The following is a 13,360-nucleotide window of genomic DNA, read 5'->3' as shown; positions in this document are numbered from 1 at the left end:
CCTTCTTTTGAATGGCAAACCCTACTAAGTGTGCAGCCAGCTGCTTTAGCGACAAAACAAGGATTTGTTTAGACTAAATATTCAAAAGAGTCACAACTCAAAATATTGAACGAATGCTTAGCTTATACAGGGTTTTAATCTAGTAGTCAATGTTCAAAAGGGGCATATTATATTTCAAGAAAAGTAATTTCGCTCCCATGAGGCGATTTCTTCTGTTAATTTATCGTATTTTAGTTTAGTTTACCACCAATCGAGAGAAAATTATTTCTAGGCTACTTATAAGACTTTTAGCAGTACTTGTTGAAGGTCCATCAGACAGACTTAGAGCCATTTCAACAATATTAGAGTGGACTCTTTGCCCATGTACACATTCGCAAAACATTCGTATCATTTGATGCGAATGCGAATGTCGAATGCGAATGCCGAATCCGAATACGTAGAATGATGCGAATCATTCGCATAAAAAATGCGAATGCAAATATTCGTTATCTTAGGCGTTTTCTTTTCCCGAAAAAAATGTCACCGTCTTGTATGGCAACATTATCGGAGTGCAAAATTTTAAAGAAATAGCACCGCAATACGCTTGTTGAAGATGCTGAGAAAAGAATACGAAAACTTGACAGCCCTGGCGACATGCAAAATTATTTCGTGAAAAGAAAACGCTATTAATATGTATGTATGTAAATATGTACCTGACTAGACGAATGTACAAACGCTAATTATAACATCAAATAATTACTTACGTTTAAATAAATAAATAAACAAAGTATAGCTACAAAAATTGGTAAAAAATTACATTGTCAAAATGAGAATTAGCAAATAAGAAGAACAATCAGTCACTATTGACGATACTATGTAGTACGTAGAATGATCACACATTGAGTCGTTTCAAAAGGTATCATAACAATAATATTGTTTGAAAATTTTGATTACTTTGTGGTTGCTAAGCGTTACTCAAAAATATAAATTTATAAATTATAAATTTATGACATTATGACACGTTGTGAATCAGCCAACTGAAAATAACGCTAAACTTAATTTATTGTACTAGTTTACACTAACAAAAAATAAAATAAAAACGTTTAGGAAAAGAAAGAATAAAACATGCAAGTGCATTTGGAACAAGGATTCTCATGCTCAATGTAAAACGTTGAATATCATACGTTATATTGTATACAATTGAAAAACAACAACAACTACAAAACGAGGAACAATTAATGGAAAAGAAATAGTACTAAGGGCCGTTTTCTCAAGTAACCTGTAACTTTAAAGCTCACTTACTATTCACTATTTAAAGGTTTATTAACAACCAAGAAACATACATACATCATAAACCTATAATAGAAATGCTTAACTTTAGACATAGCCTTACTTTTAATCCAACCTTTAAATATAAAGTGAGTTTTAATCTTAAAGGTTATTTCAGAAAAAGGCCCTAAGTTTAAGGAAACATTACCAGGTAACCAACGATTCGAAATTTTTGTGGAAAATATTTTTCTAATGGACATTACATTTTAACATTACCCACTATGCTTTGTTATCATTTTTTTTTTTTAGGGTAGTTTTCGAGGAATGCTTTAAAATTTGCGAAAAACACACTCCTAGACGTTTTAGCCACAAAGTGATGAGCTAAGTTGGATTTATTTTTCTTAAAGCATTGCTGGCATTAACACCGTTTGATACTTCTGTTGCGTGAAGCCGATTTGTCTGTACATTTTATTGCAATTGCAGTTTTGCCGTAGTCGAAATAGGTTTTCCTGCGACTCAACTGTCATTTATATATACCGGACATAGTATGTATTTATATTATGGTGGTCCAAAAACAGGAAATTCGGAATTGTAATGCTTTCACCCCCTAGGATTGTACTACATATATGGAAAAAAGTATTCCCTATTTTTTATTTTGAAATCAAAAGCTATAGAGAGGTCGCTCAAAGCGCTCAAAGTTTTCCATGTATTTTTATATGGGGACGAAACAACTTTTCGTAGAAATGGTATAGAATTCGTAAAATCAATATTTTTCGATCGGAAAACTCTAGTACACTTCAGGAGACTTTCAATTATAATATCCGATTGTTTATTTAACCATTCTTTAACACTAATGATTTTTTATTGGCCCCCCCCATTGCATTTTTCGGGGTTTCTAGGGATTTTGGCGGATCTATAAATTACAGTTGCGATGAAAAGTTGTTATATAAACAGTTGGATATTATTATTGGGAATCTTCTGCAGATAAACTGAGTTTTCCGATAGCAAAATAATGATTTTTAAAAATTGGATACCATTTCTACGAATAATTGTTTTGTCCCCATATAAAATACATGGAAAACTTTGGGCGCTTTGAGCGACCTCTAAATATTTTTTGATTTCAAAATAAAAAAAATAGGGATACATTTTTTTCGGTATTGAACAATCATAGCGGATGAGAGCATAAAAAAAACCGACTTTACTTTTTCACATGCATTTTTTTCACCACCGTAATGTATATGCACATGTCTGCCATAACTTGTAAACAACAAATCATGCCAAAGCGCATTTAAATGCAATAAAATATTTGGTCTTTAATTTTGCATTCTCGGTTTGTTTTTGCCGTATTTCATTTGCTTGACTTTATTTATCTTTATTTATTTGTTAATATATGTATGCCTGTTACATATTATTATTTTTGGCTTTTCAGTCTCTTCTTCTTACGCACTTTTTATATAATATGCCGCTGTTGTTTGTAGATTTTCACGCGAAAAATGCCGGTCGGTCGGCCCGTTTACAGTAAAAAGTGCAAACACCTCGCAAAAAAATGTCGGCAATGCGTTAATTCTTTTCGATTTGATTGAGTGGTTGGGCGAATTTTTTTTCGTTTGTAAGTATTTATGTATTTAGGTGTTGCTTGCTTCCGTGCTACGAATTCTCTATGCACCTCAAAAGTGCTGATCGCATAACAAAACCTCGCGCGTCCCGCGATTATTTGACTTTGGTTTGTTATGGCTCAATTTAAAGAACCTACTTGCATGATTTTTTTTTTATAATTTACATATGTTTGTATTTTTGTTGCATTTGAACAGAATCCATTTTATTTAATAGTACAAAATTAGTTTGTTCCACGAGAATAAAGTGCAGTAGAGTAAGTGAAAGAGAGAGAATAATACATTTTAAGTTAGCAAAGCGATTAAAATTTGCGTAGTAATTACTTAAAAAATACTTATTAAATATAACTGAGCATACTTTTGAGTTTTACTTAAATTTAAAAACAAAGTATAATTTAAAATAACTAATTTTTATTGTAATGCAGTAGCCATTCAAATATAACGAAAAATGTGTGTCTTTTAAAAAACGCGAACTTAATGACTATTTTTATTACTTTAATGCCCAACGACTTTGTTTAAAACATTTGCCGCTTAATCGAATAAGAACAGTATTAAACGTGGTGCTACGCACGCATCAGATACTGCGTGTGAGGAATTAAAAAAAAAAAAAACTACAATAGGGCATTTCACTGGGCATTGACAAAGTTAGGCATTTGAGAATTCCAGCGCATTTGCGTTAATAAAAATTGTCGTTTAGTTCGTGTCCACGTGGAATTTTTTAAATGGCGTACAAAGGCATACTACTTATTAGATTAAAGTATACTTAGCTTAATTGAAAAAATACACTTACATAAACTTGGTTATAAAGATAAGTTTATTTCAATTGTTAACATGCCTTTCGCTAATTTTATCAATTAAGTCGTTAAAAACTGTGTTGGCATTCACACTTGCCTGCTTATCTTCTTATGTGGTTATATTTATTTGTTATTCCGTTTGCAAAAATAAAACACACTGTCGAATAAATAACCTATAACCAGTTAACTTAAGACCAAGGAAGGTGTAAATACTAGCCAAAATTTGTGCCTAATGCTGACTTTCCACTAAGCATTGAGTTCCTCCGCTGGAAGTTATTCCTTAAAAATTTTTCAGGAAACACATTTAAATAATTCTTTTTGAACGGTGCTTAACCTTTTAAGCTTAGTTTCCAGCTCTCAAGAAAAATCACAAGAAATATTTTTCATTATTTCAGTTGCTTGAAAAAGCGCTTTGCCGTTGCTGTAAATTTTCTGGAAGAAATCAATACATGAGAATTTATTCTTGAGAGCTGCAAATTAATTCAAGAAATTTGGACAAAAGAAAATTTATTTTTAATTTCTCCACCATTTTTATACCCGAGCGCACTTGTGCACAAGGGTATTAAAACTTTATGTGAACATAACGGTTGTTTTGTAACAGGCAAACCGAATCGAGATAGATATAGACAAATGTATACATAAATGATCAGGATGAAAAGATAAATCGATTAAGCGGTGGCTGTCTGTCCGTCCGTCTGTGCACACGATAACTTGAGTAAAAACTGAGATATCTTAACGAAACTTGGTACGTGCACTTCTTCTTTCGGTGGGACGGATGCTATTGAAAATGGGCATAACGGTAATTTTCAGAAATACGAAAACTGCGATATTTTAGTAACTACCGAAGATAATTCACTCAAAAATTGATATTTACAATAGGTTTTAGACGAAAAATAAGAATAAAAATTAAATAAATAAAAATAATATATAAGAAATGCTGAATCTTGTTTTATATCTTTCTTGTTACCATATAGTGTTTAGTGTTGGACCATTTTTGCTCTTACAATTACCAAAATTATGTCAAGCAAAAATAAATCTACTCAAAAACGCAAATATGTGGTAGATTTCAGACCTTGAGTGGTAAATGCTCAAAAAAGTGGCAGATCTACCACAATGTGGTAGAGGTCCGATCACTGACAATAACCACGCCCACGTCCCATATAACGGTGATTTAGAAAACTACGAAATCTTCGATGAATCTGTAAATACTGAAGCTAACTTATTCAAAATTGATGCTTGCAACAATTCTTTACCAAGAAATACGTTTATGATAAAATTTTGGAAAAATGGGCGTGGCACCGCCCACTTATGATCACATATATATATCTCGGTAACCGTTCTACTAATTTTTACCAAAATCGGTATGGTTACTGTGCTTGAAAATTGTTGAAATCGGACTAAAATTACGGCCGCTTTCAATATAACGGTAAATTTCAGAAATGCTTGAAACTTCAATATTTCGAGATTTAAGGACGCTTACTTACTCAAAATTGATACATTCCCGGCTTACCATGTAGCGGTAGCTTTCGGAAAGGTAAAAAACATATACAGTGACGAGCAAAACTGTAACATGGTTTAACACTTTTTGTTTCAGTCACCGCTATATTTCCAAGTTCTAACGACTTTCATACTTTTGCTGTATATTTTTGTTGGTACATCCCTACTCCCTCTCTCATAATGATTTGAAGTCAATACAACAACAATAAAAAAACCAGCAGACAAAAATGTAAATTAAGGCAGATGTTACAGTTTAGCACTCATATATTTTTAAGAGCTTTTTAACAATTTTGACGAAAAAAAGAACTACTAACACAATGTTCAGTACTCTTTTGCCTGTTTCAGTTCCTGGATGTGATTTGGCATACCTTATTTGTATCTTTGTAAAAATTCTGTGGGTATATCCTTAGTTTGCTTTCACAGCTCATGTACTCGATTTTACGGACTTTGATACTTATTAAGCTGTGCTTTTAGTTGATTTCGCAAATTCTCGATGAGATTCATGTCTTCGGTTTGTCGAGGTCATTTCAAATTAGCAAATTTTTGCTTTTGTATCCAGTCTTTGCGAACATATGCAGTATGTTTTGGGTGATTTTTCAGCAGAAACTCTAATTTTTCGACCACATCTTGCAAATTTTTTTGAAATATGAACAGATACTGTTCCTTACGCATAATGCGTACTAACGGACCAACAAAACTTTTGAAACAATTAAGATCCTACCACTGTGATTCACAGTTTGCAGTACATGATGCGCTTAGGCTTAATTTGGGTCTTTGATCCAATACCATGCCCGCCCATCTGATTGAAAGCGATTAATTTAGTCTTGTCAGACCAAATAACCTTTAATTGAAACTTAAAAATATGTTTTTTATTGCATTCTGAACGGCCTAACATATCCCAATAGGCAACGGTTCGGTTTTCGTGCGATGCAGCGAAATGCTGCCACACTCGCACATGTATTATGATCAAATTTGCTTTTTTCTTCTTTATGATGCCTTTGCGCTCAATTTGGCAATTCTTCGCCTCGCTGTCTATTGATTTGCATTAAAGTTTAATACCTTAAGTTCTCAAGATATCGTACCGTAATATTTTTTAACAGACTTCCTTTGTCCTTGGGAACACTTTAAGCTATATTTTTTCTAAGTCTTAACATTTTTAAGTAGCAAATTCCAAAATTTTTTGCCACTTTTCGTGCGGTTCCGCCTTTCCGCAGTAAATCTATTATTTACATTTATGGTTCCTGATTAACTATATTATTTACTGGTGATCACTTCTTCAATAAATAACAATATAGAAAAAAGTCATCTGACTTCCAACTAAGTAAAAGATAACTGTCAAACTAAGTAAAAGATAACTGTCAAATGCAAAACTGAGAGTGAGTGCAAAACTGTAACATCTGCCTTAATTTACATTTTTGTCTGCTGGTTTTTTTATTGTTGTTGTATTGACTTCAAATCATTATGAGAGAGGGAGTAGGGATGTACCACCAAGAATATTCAACAAAAGGATGAAAGTCGTTAGAACTTGGAAATATAGCGGTGGCTGAAACAAAAAGTGTTAAACCATGTTACAGTTTTGCTCGTCACTGTATTTAATACTCGCGCCGGGTATTTAATATTCGGCTCCGCCCGAACTTAGACTTTCTTACTTGTTTTGTACACATACATTCATAAGCGCTTGAGAGCCGGATACTATGCTTTAAACTTATTTCTAAAACTTGCTATTCGAATGCACTAATTGGTCGCTTTTAAAAAGCTTCCAACATGTGCCACTGCACCCTTTTCTTCCAGCTTCAATGAAGCGAACGGACAAAAGCTAAGGTAAAATAAAAGCTTATTAAAACAACAGCCCCAATAAAAGCAACTGTATTTTTTTTGTGTTCCTACGAGCAGATTTGTAAACAGTAATCACGTTTTTGGCTTGTGCAAAATACACACACCCCTATGAACGATTGTAATACTCCCGTGTATGTACTTTACATATGGAAATATATTTGTACGTGTTTAATTGTAAATTTACTTATTTATGGAATTCTAAAGGGCGATTGTTTGCGCTACAATCAGTCAAAAACGAATAGGAATACACAAAATTGCAAACTTCTCATTGGCGGGAAAAAGCTTTTTCTAAACAAAAGATAGAGAAGAATTATATAATATATTTAATAATGTGTAAATATATATAAACATATGTGCTTGGTAGTAGCAAATGTTTTAGTACATGGAATTTGGCTAATAATAAAATGAAAAGGAGTGAACTTGTTTTTCTATTTATTATTGTATATTCCTCCAAAGGCCTCCATTTGTTTTCCAGCAGCGGCTGGAGCAGAGTCTTTTTAAAACAATCCCAGAAGCCGGCTCTTGGGCACCTTGATTTCTCGGAAAGAGTTCGGACGCATGTCCAGATGACGCCGCAAACACCCATCGTTGCTAATGGAACGACTCTTCCACAGTGAAAATTTTCTGATCAGTAGGAAGCAAAGCTTTCGATTTTGCCAAAATTTTTTTTGGTTCAAAGTAAGTGCCCGTTATGACTCATAAATGTACAGGGTCCCAAGTCACGTTTTATGGATGTGCGACATGTTGCTTTTGTTGATACATAGTTACATTTTTGCAGGCCAATTACGCCTTTTAAAGCGTATTTAATGAATAAATAAAAAATGGCCCAAGCGCTGTGGTTATATCATCCCAGGCACCGAAAAAGGACACAAAATAACGAAACACCGCACTATGTAATGAAGCGACCCAAAATAATTCTTTTTTTGTTTATCTTCGCTCAAGCTGATTCACACCACCGATTTAGATCCAGGACTTTCCAAACCTAATGACTATTTATAAGTAATGCTCAACACTGTCATTAAAAATTTTGAGTTTGTCATTTAATGCCTAGTGGAAATTCAGCATAATGAGTGAATGGTGCAAGGGGACAAAATTTATTATCCCACCGTCTAAATTCTTTAAATTATATGTAGTAGCATAAGCAAAAAAAAAAATTTGGAGTTTTTTTTCATAAATATTTTCTTGTAATCATTCTTCCAATTTTGCGATATTTCTCTTTCAGCTTTGGGTCTGTTTTCCATAAATAGATAAATCAAAATAAATGCGCTGATGTGCCCTTTTTAACCGACTTCAAAAAAGAAAGAATTAGTCGATTAGCAAAATGAGTTTCATAATATAGTCGACTTGGCTTAATCAACTAACCGTTTCCTTCCGACTATTTCAACTATTCGTTCACAAACAAGTAAATCGATTAACCGTCACATTCGATTTTTGGATTAGTTGATTTCTTTCAATGAACATTGGTTTTATTATCTTTTTTGGTAAACGTATGCATATTGATAAAACCCAATTTTGCTAATAACAACAATTTTATTGTGAAAACCCTCACACCGCCAGGTAGTCGATTGAAAAAATAATTAATTTTATTCGCTTTTTCGATTTGGTTTTACTTTATTTACTTTTTTCTTTTTTCATTCCATTATTTTTGCATTTAATTTTTTTTCTTGTAATTTTTTTTTTATTTTTTTCGATTTCGTTTAATTTTATTTCATTTCATTCTCTATTTCACAATATTTTATTTTATCTGATCAAAATTTTTTGTTTTATTTGAATTATTGAATTTGTTTTTATTTATTTTTTAATCTTGTTTTATTTTCACATCATTTCATTGTGACTTGCTTTAAATTAAATTAGTTTTGTTTTTTATTTTATTTTACTTATACACTTTTCGCCTTCCGTATGCATTCGATTTTATTTCACCCTATTTTTCTACCTCGCCCTCTATTTCAGTGCAGATGTATGTACATTAGATCAATTTTCATTCTCTTCAAAACGTCAATGCAAATTTAGTACCTGTTCATTAAATTGTGTATAAATTTTGTAATTGTCTCAACGATTTAAACTAATAAAATCGCATGGGTACACATTGTTGAATGAAATAGAAATAAATTTGCAGTAACGCGAGCGTTGGTTGGTGACGCACCGGTCTTCTGCACATACGCACACACACACACACACAAAAAGTCAGACAGGACGCTATAATGGGTATTTGGGCCTGGGACTTGATGATCAATGGCGACAGACGCAACAAATATTTACGTACATACATAGCTGCACAGGGGCGCTGAAATCAGCAGAAAATAAAATACAAACAACACAAGCGAATAATAATGACGTCAATTAGCGAATGACGAAAATAATAATATACATAGAGTAGTATAACGAAAGAAAACTTAATTTGGCATAGGAACAGTGAAAATTAAAAAAATAATAATAATCAAGCATCTAAAACCAAAACAAACTTGGTTACCAGTTTCTTAGCCTCAGCCTCAACATTGAACGTGAATTCGTGCTATTTTAATAAGTACATACATACATATGTACATAATACACATGTTCAAAGTATGTAGCTATTGCACTTTCTTCTAAAACAAATTCACATGTTAGCCGAAAATACGATAGAAAATCAAAATACGAAAACACGAATACGAATCAAATAAGCAAAACTTACTCGTACCAAATGTTATTTTTTGACCGTTGGCCAGACGTAATCGCTTAATTTTATTTTCTTCTTCTTGGTCGTGTCTCCTTCTACGATGACTCTCTACGCGTCACTTTCGTTGACTAAAAAATGCAAATACACCACATTTTGTTTGTAAACAAAAACTCAAAAGAAAAAGTACCACATGCGAGTACAATAGTATTCTTATACAGACTTGGTCGCGATAATATAAAAACAGAGAACTAGTAAAAAATCAAAAGTCAAAATCAAATACTAAGCATGTGTCATAAAAATTAGAAAACCCCACATCTACTTAGCTTATAATGAAGCTAAACATTTTGCGGGGCAATAGCCGATAACAATATGCTATTTGAGTTTTGAAAACTGCAACCGGTTCTAACTGGTTTGAAAACGAATTGTGCGTGTGCCGTGCCTACTGCGTTGCCAAAGATAGCTTCGAAAAAAGTACGAAATGCGGCAATCAAAACAAAATGATAACCAATAACCATCATCTCAGTTTTAAACGCTGGCAGCGACATTCAAACAAAACAAATGTGAGGAAGCACACTGTGTGCCAGAGCGGGCAGAGCTATCTAAATGTATGCCAGGTATATCAGGCAACACAAAAAACAGCTGCGGAATACTACACAACGTAAATATAATAGTAACCACTTTTTAGAACCGGATTTTTCCGGTTTTGTGTGTGTGTAAAAGGTACTGCCGTCAGTTGGCTGCTGATATGAATATTGCTGTATGAACATATTTTTTTCGTGTATTGTTATTTTATACTCGGCACGAGAAAACACTGCGGCATCTTTAAACAAAATAAAATAAAATAAATTTTATAAATATGGCTAAATACTTGTAATAATGTAACCGCATTTTCTAGTTTTTGTTTATGATATTTTTAATAGAAATACACTAATTTGCATAGTAATTATTTACATTTGTGCTGGTGTGTAAATACTGCTAGCTGATCTTGTGATCTACAGGTGATATCTTAGTATACATACAGTTACTCCTGAAATTGAGCGTACCTACAACTCTTGTTTGTTAATATTCACAATGTTTTACATGCTAAAAATTTTTTGTTAAATTTTCAGAACTTTTTATATGAAAAAAATGCATAGCAAAAAAATTCCAAAAATCAACGCGAATTCATGGAAAGGGAAGAACCCTAGACATTAGTAGACGTATAGAAACCACAAAATAAAAGACAAATATTAATTTTAATTGAGAGATGAACGTCGCGCTTTTATGTAATCTAGTTGCCGGCTCAATTTGTATAATTATCGATTTTAATGCTTTTTTATTAGGAAACCAATTTACGGTTTAACACTGGTGATACATCGGCATTATAACGGCAATATTACACACGTCATTTTGTGTTCTGTAATGGTAAACCTACTTACTTTTGAGAAGTAATTTCGTATTAGACAAATCTTGAAGATTATGAACTTCAAAGAAAAAGTATGGAGAAAGGATCTCTAGCTCGATTCTCGCGCAATAAGCAAAACCGCTACGAAGTATTTAATTTTGTTTCGATAAAATCAACTTATGATAAAGACTTATAAGAGCGAATTGCTCTTCTTTGGATCTTCCGATTGGACCGAAGCCAATTTTAGGCCAAAGCATTGATGCATCTCCCGCGTATAACAGGGATCTCATGATTACTGACACCTATAGGCCAGATAGAGGAGTGAGCTACGAGCCCTGATGGGACTAATTGCGGGACACAATCCATGGGGACGGCATGCATGCGGTCACTATAGGTACTATCGGGGCTTCACAGTATACGCCTTGTTTGGGAGATGAGAAAAGTACTGAGTATTTTCTCTGCAGCTGTCCGGCTTTCGCCAGACAAAGGTGGTTTATTTTTGTGTGGAAAGTATGGAGAATGAATGAGGGTATACATCTCAAAACGTAAATGCCTCGTAACTGTGTTAATCTCGTAAATAAACTGGTTTTATATACAGAATTTTTTTAGTTAATAATGCTGAAATGTTTGCTAGCTCTTCTTTTTTGTTGTGTTTTGTCTGTTTTACTCGCATCTTTTAATTTTATTGGTTATGGCATGCTTCCAGTAAATGAGTGACATGTACATACACATATATGTATACATATGCGTCTATACAAGTCAACTTAATGCCTAGGGCACAGCAAGTACATTCGACTTTTTTTCTAGAACGTGCCTTAGGCGAGCTATAGTAATTAACTTTATAAGCACATATTTTTGTCATCTTTATGATATTTACACAACAGGCCAATTAACAAAGCAAACAATACAAAAAATGTACGTAGAGTTAAAGGTGTATATAATTATGAAGATATCTGGAGCCCATTTATTTGGTTAAGTGTTTGGCCAAACTTTGCCTATTAATTTTTTATGAGGAGCTGCGCCGCTTGGAGTAATCGAGACAAGTATTTTGCGGAAGATTTACGCGATTTTAAGCGTTGGCAACGGCGAGTATCGCAGACGATGGGACGATGAGCTGTATGAGATTTACGAGTTGATGGCAACGCAACCGCAGTTGAATTGCCGATGGGCAACGCCACTGAAATGAAAATGTATATTATGGATAGCAACTATAGTTAAGTTCTATAAAGTTAATAATAATAATCCCAACCCATTACCCCCCTTTCCCTTTCTGATATATCAGATGTGCTGGAATGGAATTTAAAATCCTGGCAAAAGCAACGGAGTCGCTCATGTAATTTTAAATTAGTTTTACAAGTTTTCAAAAATAGGGGACAAAAGTGTCTTGATACCCGGGAGGGAACATTAAGGCTAACTTTAATTAATTTAACCATATAACTGGTTATACTAAAACAATGTGATATCTTCTGTCGAAAAATTAAATTAAATTTTGAAGAAGAAATGTGAATGAATGCGAAGCTTGGCCCAAACCCTTTAGTTTCTCAAACAAAACTACTATTATTATCACTTTTGACTTTTATTTCTAGCAAATATCCTCAACGTAAATGCGAGTTGTTGTAAAACTGTAACTAACTTAGTTGACGACATTGCACACAATATCTAAAAAGAAACTAAAAGTGATAACAATGAAAAAATTAATATTTATTAAACTATTATAAACTGAGAGGTACTACTCTTCGAAAGAACTGCAACGCATTTGAAAATACGCTTTTAAATGAGAAAGCAGTAAAAAAAAGGGTAAGTACAAGTAAGGTCATAACAGCACGCCAGTTTGGGTTTATAAGTAATGTACTACATGGTATTACGAGCAGCAGAAACGGTTAGGACACAAAATCGAAACTCGTATTTCGAGATTTACTCAGCGAACTCTTAGAACTTCCTCTAATGGCAAAGCGCTTCAAATTCCGAACGAAGAGTCCTTTTGAGCGGAATTTCGTGGAAAAATTAGCCGAAATAAATATGAAGCTGCCAACAAGTGAAGGATGTCTTTATCAAAATAAAAATAAACCACAGAATGCGGCTAACCGGTTTAACCAAATTTCGTTGCCTTTCAAATCTGCGTAAGCTGCATCATTTGGCTTGTGCTTCGAAAAAAAAAAAATGAATTTCATATGCTCATCCCAATTTAGCGCCCTCAGACTATTTACTATATCCTAACCTGAACAAATGGCCTGGCATTAAGAGCTTTGGGGAACAATAATGAGGTAATCACTGGCTGGAGCATAGTACCACTTAAAACCTTGTACATAATTCTGGAAACTTTCAAAAAAAT

General features: G+C 33.4%; 1 protein-coding gene across 8 annotated transcripts in view; it reads right to left on the bottom strand.

Annotated features, from left to right (window-relative positions):
• The window catches only part of LOC118737681 (sodium/potassium-transporting ATPase subunit alpha), a 105,242-nt gene that overhangs the window by 31,529 nt on the left and 60,353 nt on the right, over positions 1-13,360 (bottom strand). Inside the window, exon 1 of one of the 8 annotated variants that reach the window (XM_036468376.1) lies at positions 2,696-2,893. The exons of 6 other annotated variants lie outside the window; for them this stretch is intronic. The gene's annotated coding sequence lies outside the window, so the exon portion shown is untranslated. Of the gene's footprint in view, positions 1-2,695; positions 2,894-13,360 lie in introns of those variants that run through there. One more of the 8 variants, XM_036468374.1, reaches the window with a different exon arrangement.

This window comes from Rhagoletis pomonella, unplaced genomic scaffold, assembly GCF_013731165.1.
Source record: "Rhagoletis pomonella isolate Grant_MI unplaced genomic scaffold, Rhpom_1.0 Rhpom_scaffold_00004, whole genome shotgun sequence".
NCBI classification, from domain to species: Eukaryota; Metazoa; Arthropoda; class Insecta; order Diptera; family Tephritidae; genus Rhagoletis; species Rhagoletis pomonella.
Note: the sequence above shows the minus strand (reverse complement) of the source record. Positions and strands in the feature narration are given on the sequence as shown.